Source organism: Siphateles boraxobius, unplaced genomic scaffold (genome assembly GCF_051911475.1).
Source record: "Siphateles boraxobius isolate OS27281-9 unplaced genomic scaffold, OSU_SipBor_1 16, whole genome shotgun sequence".
Taxonomy (NCBI): domain Eukaryota; kingdom Metazoa; phylum Chordata; class Actinopteri; order Cypriniformes; family Leuciscidae; genus Siphateles; species Siphateles boraxobius.
The window spans coordinates 11,511,939-11,535,642 of NW_027508766.1; the positions used below are offsets into that span (position 1 = coordinate 11,511,939).

Below are 23,704 nucleotides of genomic sequence, written 5' to 3' on the forward strand. Positions count from 1 at the left end.
CAGGCACAATCCTTCTCCACAGGTATGGTGGTTGAAATAATAACCTAACTGGTAACAATATTGTTTAGCAGAGATTTCGAAACTAAAAAAAAATAAAACAAACAAAAACCCCAAAAGAACCAAAAACAACCCACAACAATTCAACTTTAAAGGGATCATTTAATGCCATTTTCAAACAAGTTCATTTGATTCTTTAGGGTCTCAATGAAAAGTTTGTAATATACTTTAATTAAAAATGTTCGTTAGTATTGTAAGAAAACACTAATTTTACCTGGTCAAAAACAGCTCTGTTTACAGCACGCCATTTCAGTGCATATACCTTTAAATGCCTAAAAGGACTTTGGCTTCGCTCACTCCGCCCCTCTGTTCTGTGGGCGTTCATAACAGCGTTATGACCACACCGAACGTGGAGTGTTTCCTTTACAACAGTTGAGGGTAGGAAAAAAATGGCAGCGGGAGTCTCTGAGGAGGACACATCTGTGCAACCGTATAAGTTTGAACCGGAGTCGGAACAAGATGACTGCCCGAAGAAGTTCGACAATTAAGGCTCGAACATGACGTTTCTGAATGGTTGGTTATTATATTGTCACTTTGATCTATCTTTGTGTACTGGCAGGGTAGAGTAACTTAGTGAGATGTACGAACGCTATGTGTTTTCTGATGTAAGTTAGGCTATACGTACTCAGTTTGTAATAACACAATAACCATAACGTGTTGTTCATTATAAACGTGGGATTATGAATTATATTGAGAACGTCGTAGCCTACATAGAAAACATGCCGTATGTACCCTGAGTGTATACCTTAGTCGCATTCATCGTGAAGCGATTTGCAAATATTAAAGGTTAATGAAATTTTACACTTACTTTTTCTGGAGGTTCAGCAGGGAGACATGGACAGTTGGTAACGATTCTTTTTTCAGGAGCAGCTTCTTATCAAAATCAGCTTTATAAGTTACTTCCTTCGTTAATAAAGCAGTCTGGTGAGAAAAGATCTGCGAATCGCGCAAACATGAAAGCATTGACGTTGCTTGTGGGGAATATTCCCTTCAAAAACAAAACTCAACCACTGTGTCTTCAGCGGTTCGGATTTAGGAACATCAAAATAACTACTGTGTTCGTTATTACACCCAAGAACAGGACACCACAATCGCTTAGACGTCATTCTGCTACAGCATATCAACAATGATGGACTATGATGACTGACAGCTCGCTCAGGGCAGGGATCTGTTGAAACGCTGCTGTCAATCAACGATCGTGGGAGGGGCGTCCGATTTAGTGACGTCACAAAATCGAACGGCTCAATTTGAGGCAGGGGAAAACATATAAGGAGATTAAAACAAAAACACTGGATAGATTTTTATCATTATATGATGGTTGTGTACAGGCACTGCCAACACACATTTCAGTACAATCAACTTGAAAAAGTGCATGTACCATTATATGACCCCTTTAAGAAAACATTGAACAAAAAACAAAAATTAAAACAATACTCAAAACGAATCAGGATCAATTAATTAAAGAAATACAATTAATTAAAGAAAGAAACAGTGAATCCAGAATTCAGATTTGATTGAACTGACAAATTATGACTAAATTGTATCAGAGAAGACAATGCTAAATTTAATTGAGATGATAAATTATAATTAAATTATATAACAGAAGAGAAGACAATGACAGATAGAACACTCGAAACAAATCAAACTCGAATCATAAATTGGAGAACACACCACATGGGAGGAAACAAAAATCCAAACCAAATAAAAGTCAAAACCAATCAAACCATACGTAAAACACACAAACCTATAAGATCTCCCATACAGTGGTATACCAATAAATAAGACAAAAGATTTCACAAAATGACTACCATAAAAAAACACAAAAAAGAAAAAGGCATAATTATCCAATTAACGAAAGATAACCAAAACAAATTAATCTCAATATTTCAGTGGGAAAAGAAACGATGGCTACCACCCAAAGGAGGTTTTGAGACCTGTAATTAAAACCAATCCACACTTTTATTACACATAAGAATCAACATATTCTCACTTAAAACAACGTGTAAAAAATACTCACGTACTCGATACTCTATAGTTCACTTGGTTGACGGGGACATAACAGTCTCAATGAAAGGCAGAAGTGGGTTTTAACGCAGTCTGTTCCATACAAACGTCCGTAAACGCTGGCATATAGACAAGAGTGATCCTAAAATACACGTTCTAGATCTTTAGCCCAACCTTTTAAGTCAATCATAAATAAACTTGACCATGCACTCACATCCAGTGGCCAAACCCACCCGCAGAGTTGCACGCACGCGGCGTTCTCAGACCAACATCAGCACAGGAAAAATTCTAAAGCACATTTGCACGTAGCCGAACCCAAACGCAGAGTGGCACGCACCTGCGTTCTCAGCTCAACAGATCATCAGCGCAGGAATAAACCTAAAACACATTTGCAGGCATATTATACTAACATATCTCCTATTAGGATCAACACCAAAAAAACTCTTTACTCACACTGATTTGTCGGGCACAACAGTAACACGCAAGCAGTTCTTCCAACCAGGGGCGATTCTAGGATTTTTTCAACTGGGGGGCACAAGAGGGGCCACAATTATTACAGAGGGGCCATTCTTATGTTGTGTATTTATGTAGAACTGTAGATATCCAAATCATTTCAAGTTCAGTAAGCTTTAAAATCAGCAATAAACAGTGATACCCTATTATCTTTTAATAGCAGTTATTCACTGCTCTAAATCAGAACAATAAAATACAATTTATATTAACTTTTCACTTTACAAAAGTGAAAGAAAAGCTGTAATAAATAAAAAATCCAATGTATTAGTGTACAACTCACAAATAATAATAGAAGAGCCTTATTTATATAAATGCATAATTATATTAATCATTTTATGTCAAATAATAACATTAAAATTATTCAAATTAAATTATACTGTAATTATACTTATTTATACAATAATACTTAATTGCACAATAATTATACAGTACCATCGTTACCAGTCAAATTAAATCATTCAATCAAAATCCATCTTTGCAGTGCAGAGGTGACAGAAGCGGCATCAGAACTGGCATTAATATTTACACTCCATTTACAATTGCATAAATAAACCTATGAGATAGTTTTTTTTTTTAAATCAATATTCAATATTTAAATATGAAATGATTTCTAATTTTAACGTTTTAATTAAAGGCACACTGTGGAGGAATCCCGTTTTTTGTCAAACAGCGACCCCTTGAGTCGCTGTGGAGTACTTGTATTTAACGTTACTGTCGTAAATACCACTCACCAGAGATGTCTCTGCACTCACGGCCTGATCCCCTCCCCCTGTATACCGGTACCTGTTCAGTAGGATGGAAGCTGTAACCAGTGGAAATAAGGTGTGGCCCCTTTAAGAGCTTTGCGCGCTCTATTGAACTGTCAGCAGTCTGTATTGTATGCGCGCCTCGAACACCCCATGTATCCGGGTTATTTCTGCTTGATTCTCATTCTTATCCTATTTTTGTTTATCAAGTAACGCTGTGGACGGTAGAACGTGTGCAGACATTTACACAAGTTCGATTGGGGAATAAAGTGCAAGTTGTGAGATGCCAATTGCCTCTGTGAGTCTGTCTGGCCTCTGTAATAACTTCATCTGTGAGCTATCCCTATTTTTCCTCCTGACACAACACGTTACAAAGCGTCGGACATCGAACAGGCACAGATAGCCTCCGAAGATGTCTACTAGTCCATCAACAAGAACGCCAGGTCAGCATCGCTGTTGCATCCATTGCTGATTTTTAGCTCTCGCCGACGAGTGAAAGCCTGGCCGAGTGAGACTCTTGTCCGGTTCCTCACGCGGTCAGTTTTGTTTTCCTTGACTCTTCCGACCGCGTTTTCTTTGTCTACTCTGCCAAGATTCAATTCTGAAATGCGTGCTTTGTTGATGTATGTGACGTTGTGCCGTAAAGCAAGTCGTGATTCTCGCGAGATTTGTCGGGGGCGCTCCTCTCAAACTTACATAGCTAGTTTTTCCAGCGGCGTCCCCCCCAAGCTTTACTACCAGGATGATTTGCCCTACTATGAGTTTGTTTACCACCGAAATTACTTTGAAGCTGTTATATAAAGGTATAATTCCTCCACAGTGTGCCTTTAAAATGTACTTTAAATTTGAAACTAAAACCGCCAGTAGGCGGCGGCAAGTCCCTGTCTTAATAAGCGAGTTGAGGGAGTCATTCATTCAACCGATTCGTTCAAACGGCACCTCGTACATCGTTAAAACAATGATTACAATATCATAATAAACAATACACATCTTACGCACATAAACAATGAACTTACGACTGAACTGACATTTGCCAACTTTCTTCTTCTCTCCTCTCTCGCGTGTAGGAGACAGACGTTATTCTGCCGCGAATGCGATGCGAATTGTCACGTGAACAAGCAAATCCACAAAGATATAATAATAAAAAATAATACTACGCTAATTAGATAGTTTTAATTTGGAAAACATTTAGATATGTCTAAGTCGAAGTGTCATCTAAAATTTAAGACCTTTCATAAGTAAAAATAAGACTTTATAAGACTTTTTATGGCCTTATTTTAAAAATCTAATTTAAGACTTTTTAAGGATCCGCGGGTACCCTGATATAAGACGACCCCCCATTTTTCAGCCTATTTTTAGGACAAAAACCTCGTCTTATATTCGGGTATATACGGTGATTAGCATTATCTTGGTCTGCTCTAAGAGAATACATTGAGCCTGGTCATTACTAACACTGAAAGACGGTACCAAACTCTAGCACTGCAACAACTCGCTAATCGAAAAAAATAAGCTGTATAAAATAGATCAACTTACCGTGTGGTTTTTTTCCGTTGGAAAACAGCTCGCTATTCTTGGTCCTCGTTGAGAAGCATCGCGACGCGGAATCATTAATTATTCTACTACAAGCTGAAAAATTATGATTTGAATTTTTGAGTGACAGACAAGTAGAAAGGTGGGGGCCAGTGCCCCCATGGCCCCTCCCCTGTCTACGCCACTGCTTCCAACGCGGCAGTATAGGAGAACCCTCACACACAGACTCATTCATCGAGTGGAGAACGAGAACATGTTTCTTTGACGCCCGCAAGACTTTAAACGCGGCCGGCCCTATCACATCACATGACCACTTAAAGGCAGTGTTGGGCAAGGTACTTAGAAAATGTAGTTCAATTCAATTCAATTCAAATTTATTTGTATAGCGCCTTTTCACAATACTTATTGTTTCAAAGCAGCTTTACAGAATGTGCATTTTAGAAATGTACATAGAAAAAAAAATACAGTTAGTTAATCATGTAGTAATTTAGGGCATAACATATCGCCGGCGTTGAGTCGTCTCTTCACAGGCGTCGAGTCGTCTCTTCACAGGCGTTTAGTCATCTTATCGCAGGTGTTGGGGCATCTGAGGTCTCCGTGAGAGGCTGGATACAAACCGGAGCTGACGAACGATACTCGGTTACTAACGTAACCTCGGTTCTCTCTAGAGAGGGAACGAGTATTGCGTAAGTTTAGCTTACGCTACGGAAAGATTCATCTTCTCGAGATACTGAAGCCAAAAAATTATCCTTAATTTTGTATTCCTTGTCAACGCAGTGCAGCAGCTAGCAGACCTAGAGCAGGCCATCTCGTGTGCTCATTGGCTGCCCTGCGGGCAACTGCTGCAGCCTACCAGTGAGCCCGGCGTGACGTCACGCCCAATGAAGGGCGCCCGCGCCTTCATAGCGTCACAGCCCGCCAGAATGGGCGTGGCTTAGCGTATAACACTAGGGGCTGTAGGCTGAATTCCCTGGTTTTCGTCGACTGAAGCGAAGTCGCTCGTGGCGCGAGCACGGCCGGTTACGCAATACTCGTTCCCTCTCTAGAGAGAACCGAGGTTACGTTAGTAACCGAGTATCGTTCTCTTACGAGAGGTTCTCTCGTATTGCGTAAGTTTAGCTTACGCTACGGGAACACTTTGTCAACGCCGTGCGCGCCAAGCATCCACATGAGACCCCGAGCTTTCAGGGGAACCCCATAAGTGGAAAAAATAAGGTGGCCAGCCACGCGGGCCATCACTTGTACATAAGCACACATAGGGAATACAGAGCAGCGCGCCGGTCTGTATAGGCACATCGCACATACCCTACTTAGTGCAGCTCAACCAGGAGAGCTGAGTCATGTGAGAGTGATCTGAGCAGGAGATCTGGGCAGAATACACCTCTCCTTCAGACTGACAACAGTTTAGCCTGCAAGGCAGGAACTTCTACGTTATAAAACCTGACAAAGGTAGACGGGGAGCTCCAGCCCGCCGCTACACATATGTCATGGATAGAAATTCCACTGGACCATGCCCACGAAGAGGCCACGCCTCTCGTGGAATGAGCCCTGATGCCCAGAGGGCATTGCAGACCTTTTGACGCGTAAGCGGCCGCTATAGCGTCTACTATCCATCTGGACAGGCTCTGTTTCGAGGAGGCGAGACCCTTGGTGCGCCCACCAACGAAACAAAAAGCTGTTCCGAACGCCTGAAGGAGGCGGAGCGCGTAATGTAAAACCTCAGCGCTCTGACAGGGCAGAGGAGATTCACATCACCTTCGCTGTCAGATGCTGGGAGAGCTGACAACGAAATAACTTGCGCTCTGAATGGAGTGCCCATCACTTTAGGGACATAGCCATGTCTAGGTCTGAGGATGACTTTAGAGTCATTCGGTCCGAACTCAAGACACGACGCGCTGACAGACAGCACATGCAGGTCCCCTACACGTTTTACTGACGACAGTGCAGTCAGAAAGACGGTTTTCAGTGATAGATATTTCAACCCCACGGTGTCTAGTGGTTCAAATGGAAAAGCTTTCAGGGCCTCGAGGACCAATGAAAGATCCCACATGGGAACCGACGGGGGGCGCGGCGGATTCATCCTTCTAGCTCCTCTAAGGAAGCGGATGGCCAACTCGTGTCTTACCAATGACTGGCCGTGCGTCGATTCTGCGAACGCTGCCACGGCCGCCACGTATACATTGAGCGTGGATGGGGAACTTCCCTTATCCAACAGCTCTTGTAGGAAGGTGAGCAGATGCGCCACCCCGCATGTCCGCGGTTCCAGATCTCTGTCGGTGCACCATCCAGAGAACACCGACCATTTAGACGCGTAGAGCCTTCTCGTGGAAGGGGCTCTAGACTGCGTGATCGTGTTCATCACTCCTTCTGGCAGGGCAACGAGTACCCGTTGATCAACCATAAATGCAGAGACCAGCGCTCTGGATTGGGATGCCAGATCGTGCCGCGAGCCTGAGAGAGGAGATCTGCCCTCACCGGATTCGGCCACGGAGCTGTATGTGACAGCCCTGCTAATTCCGGGAACCAAATCTGATTCTCCCAACGCGGGGCTATGAGGAGCACCGAGTGGCGCGTTTCCCTGATTCTCTTGATCACCTGTGGCAACAGATAGACCGGAGGGAAAGCATATAGCGGGAGGCTGGGCCAAACCTGGGCCAGCGCATCCTCATCCTTCGAACAGACCGTCGGGCATTGAGCGTTGTCTTTTGACACAAATAGGTCGACTTCCGCTCTGCCGAATAGGCGCCACAGTTTCTGGACCGTTTGGGGTGCAGGGATCATTCCCCTGGGGGAACGTTGTCCCTGGACAGTTTGTCTGGGCCGTCGTTCACATGGCCAGGCACATGCGCCGCCCTCAGCGAGCGCAGGTGCATCGGAGACCAAATAAGGAGGCGTTCCGTCAGATTGCAGAGATTTCTGGATCTGACACCGCCCTGACGGTTTACATAGGATACCACAGACATGTTGTCCGAGCGGACAAGAACATGCTGGTCCTGTATGAACGGGAGGAAGCACTTCAGCGCGTTCTCGACCGCTATCATTTCCAGACAGTTTATGTGAAAACCCTTCTCCTGGTCTGACCACTGGCCAAAGGCCGGTCTGCCCTCGAACAGTGCGCCCCAACCCGAGTTGGACGCATCTGACGAGATGACTTTACGATAAGAGATGGTTCCCAACATTACTCCCTGCTGGTACCAGTCGGCCACTAACCAGGGCTGCAGAGCTGCTATGCAGGCCTGAGTCACTCTGATTTTCTGGCCGCCAGACACCCGGCGGGACACGCGAGCATTCAACCAGCGTTTGAGCGGGCGCATGCGCAGTAGGCCCAGCTGGAGCACCGCTGCAGCTGATGCCATACAGCCCAACATCCTTTGAAATGTTTTCAAAGGGAGAAAGCTGCCCTTCTGGAAAGATGCGGCTAGGTGGCGAACACGGCGCGCGCGCTGTGTCGATAAACGAGCCGTCATGGTCACCGAGTCCAGTGCTATTCCTAAAAGGAAATTGACTGGCTGGGCAGTAATGAGCTCTTGGTCCAGTTGATCGTGAGACCCAAGCTTTCCAGATGACTGAGAAGCACTGTTCTGTGAGATAGCAGTTCTGTCTCTGACTGTGCCAATATCAGCCAATCATCCAGATAGTTCATTATTCGCAGCCCCTGACTTCTCAGGGGGGCGAACGCCGCGTCCATGCACTTCGTAAATGTACAGGGTGCCAGGGACAGGCCGAACGGCAGGACGGTGTAATGATATACCTGACCGTCGAAGGCGAATCTCAAAAATTGCCTGTGACGGGGTACTATCTGAATCTGAAAATAGGCATCCTTCAGATTTAGAGAAATAACCAGTCCCTCGGGCGAACGTGCGTGAGGATTTTCCTGGTCGTAAGCATTTTGAACGGTCTTTTCGCAAGCACTTAGTTCAAATATCTCAGATCTAGGATAGGTCTGAAGGCTCCGTCCTTCTTGGGTACGAGAAAAATATCGGCTGTAAAAGCCTGACTCGCTCAGAGAAGGCGGTACCTTTTCTATAGCCCCTTTGCACAGCAGCTTTGCTATTTCTGCGTGAAGTAGGTGTGCTACTTACGCATTCACAATCGTCGCGGTCCGGGCTTGAAAGCGCGGGAGACGGCGAATGAATTGAAGTGTATAGCCCTGCTTTATTGTGCTCAACACCCATTCTGAAATCCCTGGGATAGTTTCCCACGCAGCTATGTGAGCCGCTAGGGGGGAAATCGCCATTTGCGGGCTTGTGAAACTGAACCGGAGCCGAAAGCGCGGTGCGCGCGCTCTCGGTTCTGGGCAATGGCTGCTCGCTGAAAAGCCGAAACCGGCTGATTTATGTGAGATGTCCCAATCATAAGGGATGGGGAACAGTCTTTTGTCATTTTTTGACGCGCGAGCAGCGCTCCGGGCGGGAAAGCTTCCTGTAAGCGTGAGCGCGTGTGCGCGGGCACGAGACTTACAAGTGTATTTGATGCCCCGATCATAATGGATGGGGAGCGTTTTATTAATGCCCTGCGTTTTGTGATAACACTTAAACGCACAGGCGCAGCCCGGGGGGAGGTTAGTGTTAGCAAGCGTGAACGCACTCAGGCGGGCACGAGACTTACATTCATAACCTGCTTTCTTTTGTGAAACTGACCCGGAGCCGAAAGCGCGGCGCGCGCGCTCTCGGTTCTGGGCAATGGCTGCTCGCTGAAAGCCGAGACCGTCTGATTTATATGAGATGTCCCAATCATAAGGGATGGGGAACATCCTTTTTTTTTTTTTTTTTTACTTTTTGACGCGCGAGCAGCGCTCCGGGCTGAAAAGCTTCCTGTAAGCGTGAGCGCGTGAGCGCGTGTGCGCGGGCACGAGACTTACAAGTGTATTTGACGCCCCGATCATAATGGATGGGGAGCGTTTTATTAATGCCCTGCGTTTTGTGATAACACTTAAAACGCGCGGGCGGAGCCCGGGGGGAGGTTTGTGTTAGCAAGCGTGAACGCACTCTGGCGGGCACGAGACTTACATCCATAACCTGCTTTCTTTTGTGAAACTGACCCCTTAGCCGAAAGCGCGGCGCGCGCGCTCTCGCTCCTGGGCAATGGCTGCTCGCTGAAAGCCGAGACCGGCTGATTTATGTGAGATGTCCCAATCATAAGGGATGGGGAACATTCTTTTTTCACTCTTTGACGCGCGAGCAGCGCTCCGGGTGGAAAAGCTTCCTGTAAGCGTGAGCGCGGGCACTAGACTTACAAGTGTATTTGACGCCCCGATCATAATGGATGGGGAACGTTTTATTAATGCCTTGCGTTTTGTGATAACGCTTAAACGCGCGGGCGGAGCCCGGGGGGAGGTTTGTGTTAGCAAGCGTGAACGCACTCTGGCGGGCACGAGACTTACATTCATAACCTGCTTTCTTGATCGTGTAACAGAGCGGGCAGATAGTGGGCACAGACTTGTGGACACATTTCTTACATTCAACACTCGAGCGGCTTTTCTGCGCTTCATGAGATTGTGCTCTGCGAGGTTCGGAGTGCTTATGTGTAGTGGTGAACACTGGGGCGTGGGCACTTTCATTACACTTACAAGACCGACGGCATGAGCCGGACCAGACATTTTACTCAATTTGAGATTTTTCTGGGTCGCCGTGAAAACGGCGTTTGTGTGCAGGCGAGAGGGTCAACAGACCGGCTCGTTGGCTGCTAATTGAACCACTGCAGTAGCCTGTTTGAAGGGGACTGACAGGGAATAAACTCAAACACGCACGCCTTTTCGGAGGCGATGTGTCTGTTAGTAAGCGTGAGCGCTCGTGAGTGGGCACGTAACTTACATTCTTAATCTGACATTATACTCACTTGAGATTTCTCTGGGTCGCCTCGAGAACGGTGGATGTGTGCAGGCGAGCGGGTTGCATTACCGGCTCGTTGGCTGCCAAATACACCACTGCAGTAGCCTTATCTAAGGGGACTGACATGGCGAGACATTTCGACGGCGGCGCGCAAGCCCGTCCGGGTCATGCAGAGAGCTCGAGAGGGCTCTGCATGACGCGCGAACGAGGACGCGAGGGCGGGGTAGCTCTCTTGTAACGTAAAGAGAGCTAGCCGCGTGCTCGGTGGTCGAGCAGAACTGGAACAGTGTTTGTACGAGGGCGCACGCACGAGTAGTGGGCACGGGACCTACATGTAACACAGATGATGCCCGTCTGGGTCATGCAGAGAGCTCAAGAGGGCTCTGCATGACGCGCGAACGGGGACACGAGGGCGGGGTAGCTCTCTTGTAACGTAAAGAGAGCTAGCCGCGTGCTCGTACGTGTCCCTCGGCCTCATTCTCAGATGCGACGGCAGTGAGGCTCGTGAGCGGCAGCTGCGCGTCGGTGAGGAGAGGCGGGGGGTGTTGAAGGCTTCGAGTCGAGCCCGCAGGGTCGACAGCGGAAGCGCTTCACAGCCGGAAGTGCGAGGCGTCTTAAAAAAGACACTCGCTGCTCTTTTAGAATAGGTTTTAGAATAGGTTTTAGCAAGGTAAAGGATACGTCACCGGATAGCGTAGCTCGCACGGATGGCTGAAGGTGGCGAAGACGGCCGGCTTCCTCAGCGCTCTCCTAAGCTGGCTGTCCGCTGTTCGACGGCGGCGGTGGCTTCTCTCAGATCCAGCGATGTGAAGAGCTCGCTGAAGAGACGAAAATCAGGGAATTCAGCCTACAGCCCCGAGTGTTATACGCTAAGCCACGCCCATTCTGGCGGGCTGTGACGCTATGAAGGCGCGGGCGCCCTTCATTGGGCGTGACGTCACGCCGGGCTCACTGGTAGGCTGCAGCAGTTGCCCGCAGGGCAGCCAATGAGCACGCGAGATGGCCTGCTCTAGGTCTGCTAGCTGCTGCACTGCGTTGACAAGGAATACAAAATTAAGGATAATTTTTTGGCTTCAGTATCTCGAGAAGATGAATCTTTCCGTAGCGTAAGCTAAACTTACGCAATACGAGAGAACCTCTCGTAAGAGAACGCTATTTACCTCGGGACTAGCGTCCCGAGATAACAGCAGAAAAGCAGATGGGAGATAATTAGCATAGCTTCTGTTCAGAATATTAATGCATTCGATCTGATTCAACAGTGGATTTAAAAGGTAAGCATTATGTGAATGCTTGGCTAAAGAGATGCGTCTTTAATCTAGTTTTAAACTGGGACAGCGAGTCTGAGCCTCGAACAATATCAGGAAGGCTATTCCAGAGTTTAGGAGCTAAATGCGAGAACGCCCTCCCTCCTCTAGTGGACTTAGATATCCTAGGAATGACCAGAAGCCTCGAATTCAGTGATCTTAAAGAACGCGATGGATTGTAGGGCGATAGAAGGTCCATTAAATACACAGGAGCTAAACCATTTAGGGCTTTATACGTAAGTAATAGTACTTTGTAATTGATACGGAACTTAATAGGTAACCAGTGTAGAGATGATAAAATAGGTCTTATATGATCATATTTTCTTGACCTAGTAAGAACTCTAGCAGCTGCATTTTGCACTAACTGTAGCTTGTTTATTGAGGATGCAGGACAGCCCACTAATAAAGCATTACAGTAATCTAATCTCGAGGTCATGAATGCATGAACTAACTTTTCTGCATCAGAAACAGATAGCATGTTACGTAGCTTAGCAATGTTTCTAAGGTGGAAAAAGGCTGTTCTTGTAACATATGAAATATGATTTTCGAAAGACAAGTTGCGGTCTAGTATAACACCCAGGTCTTTTACTGTAGTGGATAAAGTAACAGGACATCCTTCTAAATTAAAGTTGTATTGTACAAGGTTTTGTGGGTAGTTTTTTGGACCAATAAGTTATACCTCCGTTTTATCTGAATTTAATAGCAGGAAATTACACGTCATCCAGCATTTTATATATTTGAGACACTGTCAATTTAGATGAGTTAGTGTTTTCATCTGGTCGTGATGAAATATATAATTGAGTGTCATCAGCATAACAGTGGAAATTAATTCCATGTTTTCTTATAATATTACCAAGTGGCAGCATATATATTGAGAATAGCAGAGGGCCTAACACCGATCCTTGCGGCACTCCATAGTCTACTGGCGTTATCTTCGATTTTTCCCCATTTAAACAGACAAAATGATAACGGTCCGATAAGTACGATCTAAACCAGCTTAATGCCTGTCCCTGAACTCCAGTGTAGTTTTGTAGTCGATCCAAGAGTATTTTATGATCTATAGTGTCGAACGCAGCGCTAAGATCAAGTAGAACTAGTATTGAGATACAGCCTTGGTCAGAAGCTAAAAGTAAATCATTTGTAATTTTAACTAGCGCAGTTTCTGTGCTATGATGCGGTCTGAATCCTGACTGAAATTTTTCATAGATATCATTTTCTTGCAAGAAAGAGCACAATTGAGCGGACACAACTTTTTCTAGTATTTTAGACATAAATGGAAGATTTGAAATGGGTCTGTAATTTGCTAGGTTATTTGGATCTAATTGCGGTTTCTTAATGAGAGGTTTTATTACTGCCAGTTTGAATATTTTTGGAACATGACCTAAAGATAAAGACGAGTTAATAATATTGAGAAGAGGCTCTTTCACTACAGGTAACACTTCTTTCAGTAGTTTAGTGGGTATTGGATCTAATAAACATGTTGTTGTTGTAGTGAGCTAAGCTAGCAGTTACTCTACATTAAATATAGCTTCTGTACACTGAAGCTACCACCCTGGGAAATGTAGCAAGCTAAGCTACAGCAATATGGCAAAAGTAGTTTACTACATCTAAAGCTAATTTTTCAAATTTAATTTTTATATTGAACCAACTTAATTCCAAGTCAGTGCTATCTCAGTGATCAATAAAATTGTCAATCAAACATATAGGCAGGCATAATTTGTCAGTTCAATTGTTTATTCAACAACTGTTCCAAACCAATTTGGCAACAAAAAAAAAAAAAACAAAAAAAAAAACATAACTATATAAAACCATATAACTATATAAAACTATAACAAAACCAGGTTTCAAGAGTGTGTGCATCTTTTTCCATTTTTCACGTGTCAGCCCAAGGATTGATACTGTTACGTGATGTCACACCATACAGAGCAGAAGGTGATGGTAATGCACCAAAAAGCTGGTTTGTAGGGCCCTATGAAATCCGTTTTATTTTTTCCCACATTCCAAATTCAGGTTTATTTTGTTTTCATATTTCTGGACTCCCATTTTAATGGTTAAATAACATTTTAGTAATAAAAAACGTGTAATTAATTGAAATCATGAAATGTATATAATTTAACAATAATTTATTAACATTTTTAAATAAATTACATTTTAAGGGCTCTATAAAATAGTTTTATATTATTTAAAATGTAGGCCTAATGATTTAAGCAAAACTTTCTTCAAAGGTTAAAACCAACCTTTTATTTTGACAGGTTGCCATGTAGCTAGACCTTTGAGTCTCTGTTTTTTTGTTGTTTTTTGATATGACGATAGTTTTTCTCAAATCAAGCTAAAATGCTGCTAAAGTGACTCTCAGAGCGGCTGTGTATAGATGAAGTTCATCGATCCATTACTGAAAACATCGCAAGCGTCATGGGTGCTTAGTGTGTGGTAAATGAATCCGCGCGTCTGAGCCATTCATTCACAGAGACACGCAAAACATGCATGATTTCTTTTTAAATAGTCTTTAAGTGGTTTAATATTCACAGACACTAGTCTATATCGCGATTTTATTTAAGTTTAGGCTACTTACCTTCTTTTCATCCAAGATCTGACAAATTCCGTGAAATTCCGCGTTATACAGTAAATTTTGTTTTTATGCATGGATATCGCAATTCAGTCCATGTTTTCCGTATTGCGGTAACTTAATGAAATCATAAGGCCCTATGGTTGCCAACCACCGTAAAACAAGAAGAAGAAGAAGTCACCGTCACTAAATGATCCAGCATCAGTGATACTTAGCAGTTGTATTTCCGATTTGAGCTTGAGCTTTAGAAATGCTTGGGAAAATGTAACGTTAGCTTGTGTGGACGCTACCGCACTACATGATCAAAAAAAGAGCTTCGCTACTGAAAAGCTATTTGATTCAGAAAACAGCGACGCTACCACCACGCTACTGAGAAATGTAGTTAAACTAGTAGCGTCACTACTTGTAGTGACGCTACTGCCCAACACTGCTTAAAGGCATAGCATACTTATAAGTCCCTGTAAAGGCAATTCTAAAAAAAAAAAATTCTAAACACATTATAAATGTTCGAAATGTATTGCTAAAACATATTACAAAGACTGTGAAATGTGAAGTTCTGAATTGTGGAGTTATACCGTTAAACAGATTTTCACCATTGCTATTTTCCGGATTTTTTGGGCGGGTCTAAAGCAGGGCTCGATGACGCACTGGAGCCCCTGAGCTCCTGGACACGCCCCTACTTGATGACGCACTAGAGCCCCTGAGGCTGGCCGCTCCACTAACAATATAAATAGAGCACATTCGCATCAGTTTGGCGCTCAATCGCGAGTTACTGTCAGTACTATTATTAGTTACTACAGCCTACAGTTAGCTAGTTAGCTATGTCTTTGTCACGGAAATGCGTACTACCTGGATGCGATCATGTACAAAACAAATCGGTGTCCTTATTTAAATTTCCGAAAAACAATCACATCAAGAAGGTGGATTAATTTTGTGAAGAGCCACCTTAATAGAGAGCTGAGGATCACAACTAACACTACTCTGTAGTGATCATTTTACACGGGATAGTTTTATAAACTTTCATCGGAGACAATTGGGATTCACTGATAATCCGCCGTTACTGGTGAATGGACTAACTTATCTCCCGCCTCTGCCTTCATCCTCCCGTCGCGCCGACAACTGGTGCCATCATCGGCAGTGCGTGCCCACCAATGAGTGTAAGTTGCCTTGTGTGGTGTGCTTATGTTATACAGTATTTATAGTAGGTAGTCCACAGTAAGTCGATGGCAGCTTTCCCACGAGTGGGCGTGGTTACAGGACAGCCAGCGGACACGCCCCCAGCGTTTGAGAGCAGAGACTACTGCTCATTTCTTCAAGATTTTGATACCTTATTTTATGTACTTGCCGGCTTTTTTTATCATTCAAGTTTGGCTGGGTGGCTAATAACACATTTTTCTGTGGTGTGACAAACTCAGAACACATACTTAATTTTGACTTTACAGGGACTTTAAAGTAGTTTTAAGTGTTTAGTCTAGTTAATAAAGTCTTGTTCATGTCACACGTAAAGTTTCAAGTTACGTGTTTCATGCTCATATACTGGAGTCCCTAATCAGTAACAGTTCTTAAAATTAATAAATAATTACAGTAAAATCGCAAATAATTAATCGCTGGACGAACAGGTTAGTTGACTGGGGTATTCATTTTGCAACATCAAATACATTTTATTAACTGATTCAAATATTAATTATTAATAATAACAAGTTATGATTAATTATTAATATTTCCCTTGCTACAATTCTTGGTAGAAATTCAGCCTGATTCTGTCAATGGCTCCTAGAAAAGAAGAGGTCATTATATAATATAATTGTCTGGGTATGTGCTTCTTACTTTTTCTGTTCATAAATGCTTTTGTTCTCACAGTAAAATGAAAATATGAACCAATATGAAAAGCAGTACAATATGCACTCGCACCAACACATTTCAAATGTGATTATATTATCATGCAGTTCCAACTTTCACCAAAACTCTAGGACTACATTACGATAATCTCATCTGTAAACATCACGTAGGCTGTCATCGAAGATCGATGTGGAGGGAATTATCAGCAAGGTCCAGAGATATCTTAGTGTGCAACACACAAGGTACAAGCACATCACTCAAAATGATGTATCCCATCTCAGTGATCACGCTGAATGTGTGAATAAGAAACCCCCAGGGGTTATTTTGCATATGCACAGAGATCTGTCTGCTGCTCCCACAGATAAAATTTGTCTCGTATTTATAGTTGGCCTAAATTGTTCTAGCTTATATTGCCAGTTAAGAAACAAAAGGATCAGAAAATAAAAACTTTAATTGGTTGTAAAATATGTAAAAATGTACTCATTATTTCAGAATTCGTTTAGATAAAATATTTATATTATTGCAATTTTCAGTTTGTTTTATTTTTTATTATTATGATTATTCATGTGCAGGACCTTTTCCTTTATTTTTTTTCATCTTTCTGTTCAGTTATCTCCATGGAGACAAACACTCAAGTATTTATTTTTAACTTAAGAACAATTATTTGGAAATCATCATGCAAGCTTTGGCCTCTTTAAAAGATCATTGGAATGCAAGCCATATGCAGTAGCTGGAGAGAGAGAGAGAGATGGAGAGAGGAATGTTCTCTGCAAATGTCATCATGTTGACAAATGGCATTCTTTTCCTGACCTGAGACAGTAAAGTCAATTACTAAATTTGCCATATTGATACTCTTGACATTCACAGGAACTCTCCTTGAAGCTTCAATAATAAAGTGCTCCAGAGAGCAATTTTACAGGGTCAGGGTTGCATTTTATGAGTCAACAAAGCTGTTTTCTGTTTATCATTTTGTTTGTTCTGCCACTTTAAACTTTACTACAGTCCGTTTTGTGATGAAACGTTTCAAAGAAATATACATTGGGGAAAGAATATGTTCCCACAAAGAATGGGGAAACACTCTGCACACACTTTTCATTTCAAAGTTTTTGTGGGTATTCAAAAAGAAAATCATCTCTCTCATTTTGTTCTGCTTCCTGCTGTGTGATTGGCTATTTAATAGGGCTGGGGCAGTATGAAAGCAAGATTTTCCCGTGGTATGGCGGTAAACCGCTTTGACCGTTTTGTATAAATTGTACCTTAATTTTAATCACTGTTTCATTAACTAAATGCCTGGAATTAATAAATAAGAAGCAAATATAGTAGACATATAATCAGGAGGACGTGGAAGCGCCGGTGCGGTCTCTTGCGCGTGAACTGGAGCTCGTCTCATAAATGAACCGAAACTCGGCGTAGGCTAGGCCTAAATGTCTACTTTTAAACAAAATTCAAAACGAAATGATAAAATTTTAGTCTATAGTAGCCTAGTCAGGTAAAGTCAGGTTTCCCGATGTGCGTATAGGCTTTACTTATTTATATTTATCCCTGTGCACCGATCGGAGACGGAGCTCACCGCTGATATTCTGGGGATACAACATAGCCAATATACTAGGGACTTTAGCCTTTAAATATCTTTGCTGCATTGGATCAGTGTTCTTTCTAGAACAGTCAAGAGTGTTCTAGCCTCGCGGCAGGAGCGCCTCGCATTGCTCATAGACCTTAAAACAGTCAGCGCCGCGGAAGCGGTTTCGAAAATTGATCAAAAAACTTTGGTGCGGGTGGTGATGAGTTTTGTGATGCGGTTGCGGATGAAATAGGCCTAATAATAGCCCATCCGCGCATCTCTAATACGAATAGAATGTTATTATGTGCAATGGAACATTGCGCTCCCCAACTCGCGAAAGAATGGATTTGCTCCATCTTTTGATGATAAGTTTTGTTTAGAAAACCTTGAATCCATGTAAGACACAATATCATTAGACATAATCCATGTCATTAGAATCAATGAATCAATGTCATTAGACACAACGTGCTGCACGGTGCACACATGTGCAGGCCAATGTTTTTTTTTGTTTTGTTTTTTTGCGGTGATGACGGTGACGAGCTCAGACCCGCGGTTGGAGTCACGTGACCGCAGTATTGCGGTAATGCGGTAACCGTCCCAGCCCTACTATTTAACATAGCAGGTGTTTTTTATCCTTCTCAGACAGGATAGGTGTGTTTTTAGAAGTGTAGAGGAAATAGGCAGTACATTTGAAATGGCCAAGTGTTTAATGAACACAAATGTAGGGCATACAAATTAAGGGAGTTTCCCAGGAGAAACAACAAAATAGGAGGGGGGCGGGAGATGGGTTTGAAATATGGGAGAGTTGACATGTATACTAGTGTATGATTGAAAATAATCCCAAGATATACATTTTCCAACCCCCTCTTTCTACCACAAGGACCATTTGGAGTTTCCAAAGGCACAGAGGGGCTGATAGTGATCAAGGCCTGTAGGCCGAGATGTGTTAACTTCGGGGGTCTATGAATTATCACACCTTTAGTACAATGGGGGAAGTTGTAATTATCTGATTGGTTAGTTTGAACGTCTCACATTTGGGTCAAAGTTACATAGGTCAGGGAAAGGATAAAAGAAGATTGTAACTGTGCTCTGCCTCTCTTATTCTCTGGGTCCCTTTCTTGGGGCTCTCTCCTCTTTTATTCTCTGGGTCCTTTTCTTGGGGCTCTCTCTCTTTACCTCCTCTTGACTTTGAAGTGATACCTATGTGCTAGCTATTGCAATACAATATCATCACTCTATTTAGCAACACTCTCCCACATATTTAGCTATTGTAACTGCGGTTATTTCTGCCGTTGGTATAAGTAGCAGTGGGTGATAGACAAGATATGTACAGTTTTCTACCATCTTGTTGACAACGTTTCTTTAGTCATTCGGCAGTCTTGCAGCCTGAACCCCTGTAGGAAATCCACTCTTACAGATGGTGCCGAAACCCTTGCAGTGAGTTTTCTGAAATTTACTTTGATCTTTTTAGATTTTTTCACAGTTGATTTTGTGAACAGATTAAAGCTGACCTTCTGACCATGGAATGGGTAAGTCTGTTTTATTGTTTAATAACAAATATAATTTGGGAATTACCCGTCTTTCGAATATCTGGGTATTGTGTTAAAAGGTGCTCCACGCATTTTACTTATCATTGTTTACAGGCCTCCAAAATACTCTCCAGCTTTTGCTGAGAACTTAACAGAACTGTTATCAACAATTTCCTCAGAGTTTGACTGCTTTATCATTGCTGGAGATTTTAACATTCACATAGATAATGCAGAAAACAATATGGCAAAAGAAATCAAAACTGTTTTAAAAACTTTTGATCTGACTCAGCATGTACATGGACCCACACATAATCGTGGACACACTCTAGATTTACTTATCAGTAAGGGTCTAAACATTTCATCAATTGTTATTAAAGGGGGGGTGAAATGCTGTTCCCTTTCGAGAGGTCTCTCCTATTGCGTAAGTAGCTTACGCTATGGGAAAACTCCTTTTCTCGAGAATATTGAAGTCTTTATGTAAAACGCATTGCAGCTGCACAGCTGACAGCAATGAACGAAGGCAGCTCGGTCATTGGCTGTGCTGCGGCAACTTGCTCGAACCAATGACGGGGCGACTCTGAATGCGCGACCAATGAGCGCGCTTCGCGCCCGCGCGCGTCAGAGCCCGCCAAGATGGGCGTGGCCAAGAGCTATATATTGGGCGCCCCGTCATGAGAGTTCTTTAGATTTAATCTCCTTCAGCGAACACCTTCTTCGCTGGATCCTCCGGATTATTGAAGCTTCGCCGTCGAAAAGCATACCAGCGGGATTTGCTACGAGGACGTCGGCACCTTCAGCCGCCTTCTAACGCGATCCTACTGAGCCATCCGGCGTACTGCTCACGCAAGTATTTACATCTGTTCGCTCTGCGACACTTGTAAAAGAGCAAATTTTCCAAGGCGTTGTTTCAAATGCCTTCCTGCGCGTCGTGCAGAGACCTTCTCCCGGACGGGGATCGTCACATCATCTGCGCTCGCTGCCTGGGCCGGGACCACGCAGAAGCTGCTTTGACCAAGGGCGGATGCCCCGAATGTGACGACCTGGGTCTCTCCGCACTGCGGGCTCGCCTCGCCGCTTTCGCCGTGAGCGAGCCCATCCCCGCCATCCCCGCCATCCCTCTGTTCGAGCCGCGCACTAAGAAAAAGCGCCGCTCACAGAGGCTTCCTGAACCTGAGCTCAGTGACGTCACGCCGAGCCAGTCTCCGCGTGCTTCACCGCCGCTCTTGCCTTCCCCACCGCCGGTTCAGTTCACCCAGCCGGACCCACACCCCTCTAGCAGAGCGGTGGGCCTTGTGACTTTCGGCGCGTCCGAGGACGACGGGGGAATGGATGACAGCTTGTCAATCGACGCTGCATCGGACGACTGGCCGGGCTCCACTCTAGACCCCGCCCCGTCGACGCTAGCTAGCGCGAGCGGGGGCTCCACCATGGATAGCGAGATTATCCGCGTTCTCTCTAAGGCCGTGGAAGACCTCGGGCTCGATTGGTCTTCTCCCGAAGAACCAACCCGGAGCCGACTGGATGAGTGGTTTCTGCAGGGGCGCCAGCAGGCCCCTCGGCAAAGGCCTTCTCCCTTCTTCCCGGAAGTTCACGACGAACTCACCAAGTCGTGGAAAGCCCCCCACTCTGTGCGCCTAAAGCCTTCTTTTTCTTCCTCGCTCTCCTCTGTGGACGGCGCGAAGGAAAGAGGCTACGAGGGAACACCGCCCCTCGAGGAGGCCGTGGCCAATCATCTCTGCCCGCCCTCCACCACCGGATGGAAAGCCAAAGCTTCCCACCCCTCGAAGCCCTGCCGCACTACTTCAGCTCTCGCCGGTCGCGCCTACGCCGCCGCCGGCCAAGCTGCATCAGCGCTTCACTCTATGGCGGTACTTCAAGTGTTCCAAGCCAAGCTTCTCCGCTCTATGGACGAGTCTGGCCCCGAACCCGAAGCCTTTAAGGACCTACGCAGCGCGACTGACATAGCCCTGCGAGCCACGAAGGCCACCGCCCAGTCTATCGGCCTTGCCATGGCTAATTTGACTGTTCTCGAGCGCCATCTGTGGTTGACTCTGACTGAGATGAAGGACGCGGATAAGGCGCCATTTCTCGACGCGCCTATCTCCACCAGCGGGCTGTTTGGACCGGCGGTTAAGGGTTTCGCCGAACGCTTCACTGAGGCCCAGAATGCTTCACAAGCTATGCGGCATTTCCTGCCCAAGCGCTCCAGCTCATCGCAGAGCAGACAGAGGCCGCCGCAGCCGCAGCGGGCTAGAACAGCCCCCACCGCCTCTCAGCCCGCGCCTCAGGCTGACGCTCGACGCCGCTTGCGCTCTCACAACCGCAAGCCGCCTTCTGAGCGACGGGGTCCTCGGCCCAAGATTGTGCTGAACCCCGAGCCTCGAAAGCCGTCCTAGCCACAAGAATGAAAAGAGAGAGTGCGTGTCTCGCAAAAGCCGGACCACTCTCTCTGCAAAAGCTCAAGCATTACCCAGTCCCCTTACAGGCGGCTGGATATGTTCATACAGCAGTCAATGGGCCAGTCACAGAGCTCGCTCACCTGCAAACAAACGCCGTTTTTACGGCGACGCACAGAAAACACAAAAAGAGTCTTTTTCTGCCTGTGTCACTAAGGGTTCACATGTCCACAAAGTGTGCATTCCCAGATACTGTCAAAACAGTGCCAAATTCATTCCCAGCTCAAGCTGCGCACCCAATGAATGTAGATCACGTGCCTACGGTCATGTACGCACCACTACACACAAGCACTGTTCACACAGTTATAAATTCATCCCCAGTAAAAGCGGGAAACATTATAAAAGTGACGCGTGTGCCTACCACTGTTTATGCACCCCCACTTATAAACACTGTCCTTACAGTGTCAAACACAACCCCAGCCCAGGCTGCGAGTTTTACAGACACAGCGCGCGCTGCTGTAATCACACACGCGCCCATTCACTCAGCTGCTCAGCGCGCGCCCGCGCCTCTGAGAGCTATGAGCTCAGGCGATTCGCTGGCCGGGTCCCTGCGTCACAGCGGCCCGCCCCTAGCCTGTATTCAGCCCATATCTGTACACGCAGCGGCATGGGAAAATATTCCAGATATGCCGAAATGGGTATTGAATATAGTAAAGCACGGATACTCGCTCCAGTTCGCTCGCAGACCACCACGTTTTACGACTGTGGTCGAGACGAAAGTGAGAAAAGAGTGCTCACATGTTCTACGCACCGAGGTGCGCAAACTAATAGAAAAGGGCGGTGTGGAAACTGTTCCCCCCTCTCTGAGCGAGGCAGGTTTTTACAGCCGCTATTTTCTCGTCCCGAAAAAGGATGGCGGTCTCCGCCCCATCCTAGATCTCAGACACCTGAACAAAGCACTAATGATTCGCTCGTTCAGAATGTTAACAACCAAGCATATCCTCGCGCAAGTACGCCCAGGAGATTGGTTTCTCTCAGTGGATCTGAAAGATGCTTACTTTCACATTCCAATAGCGCCTCATCACAGGCCGTTTCTGAGATTCGCTTTCGAGGGACGGTCGTACCAGTACACAGTACTTCCGTTCGGCCTGTCCCTGGCTCCCCGTACATTCACGAAATGTATGGATGCAGCACTTTCCCCCCTAAGGCGAAGGGGAGTGCGAATACTGAATTATCTCGACGATTGGCTGATTCTAGCACAATCAGAGAGTCAGTTAATAACACACAGATCTTGGATTATCAGCCATTTAGAATGCCTGGGTCTAAGAATCAATTTTGCAAAAAGCATACTATCTCCCAGCCAGAGGATTTCTTTCCTGGGAATAGTTCTAGACTCGATGCAAATGACAGCGCGTCTCTCATCAGAGCGCGCGCTCACCATCCGGCGCCTTGCAACATCATTCAGAGCGGGCGCGCTCGCCCCCGTCAGGCGGTTTCAGAGGATGCTCGGTCTCATGGCCTCAGCATCGGCCGTACTCCAGCTAGGATTGTTGCATATGCGCCCTCTCCAACGCTGGCTCAAGAGCCGCGTCCCTACTCACGCGTGGCGTTCGGGCCACCTTTTAATCAGAGCGAACCACGGCTGTATAAAAGCCCTGACGCACTGGAAAGCCGCCGACTGGTACCAGTCAGGCGTGAGTCTGGGTGTGAACACAAGGAGAAAGATGATAACGACAGATGCCTCCAAAATAGGTTGGGGGGCCCTTTACGAGGGCAGGCCTGTCTCCGGCTTTTGGTCAAACCCGGAGAAGCGCCTACACATAAACTG

At 45.3% G+C, this 23,704-nt stretch overlaps 2 long non-coding RNA genes across 3 annotated transcripts in view; one reads left to right on the plus strand and one right to left on the minus strand.

Annotated features, from left to right (window-relative positions):
• Positions 1–23,704, plus strand: part of LOC143739258 (uncharacterized) — a 626,344-nt gene that overhangs the window by 58,826 nt on the left and 543,814 nt on the right. The window lies entirely within an intron of this gene.
• On the minus strand, positions 429–2,558 carry LOC143738955 (uncharacterized). Its single transcript, XR_013204102.1, has 4 exons — positions 2,515–2,558; positions 2,295–2,439; positions 2,079–2,203; positions 429–1,991 (listed from the first exon to the last, which is right to left on the minus strand). It is a non-coding gene; the product is annotated as an uncharacterized LOC143738955 (long non-coding RNA).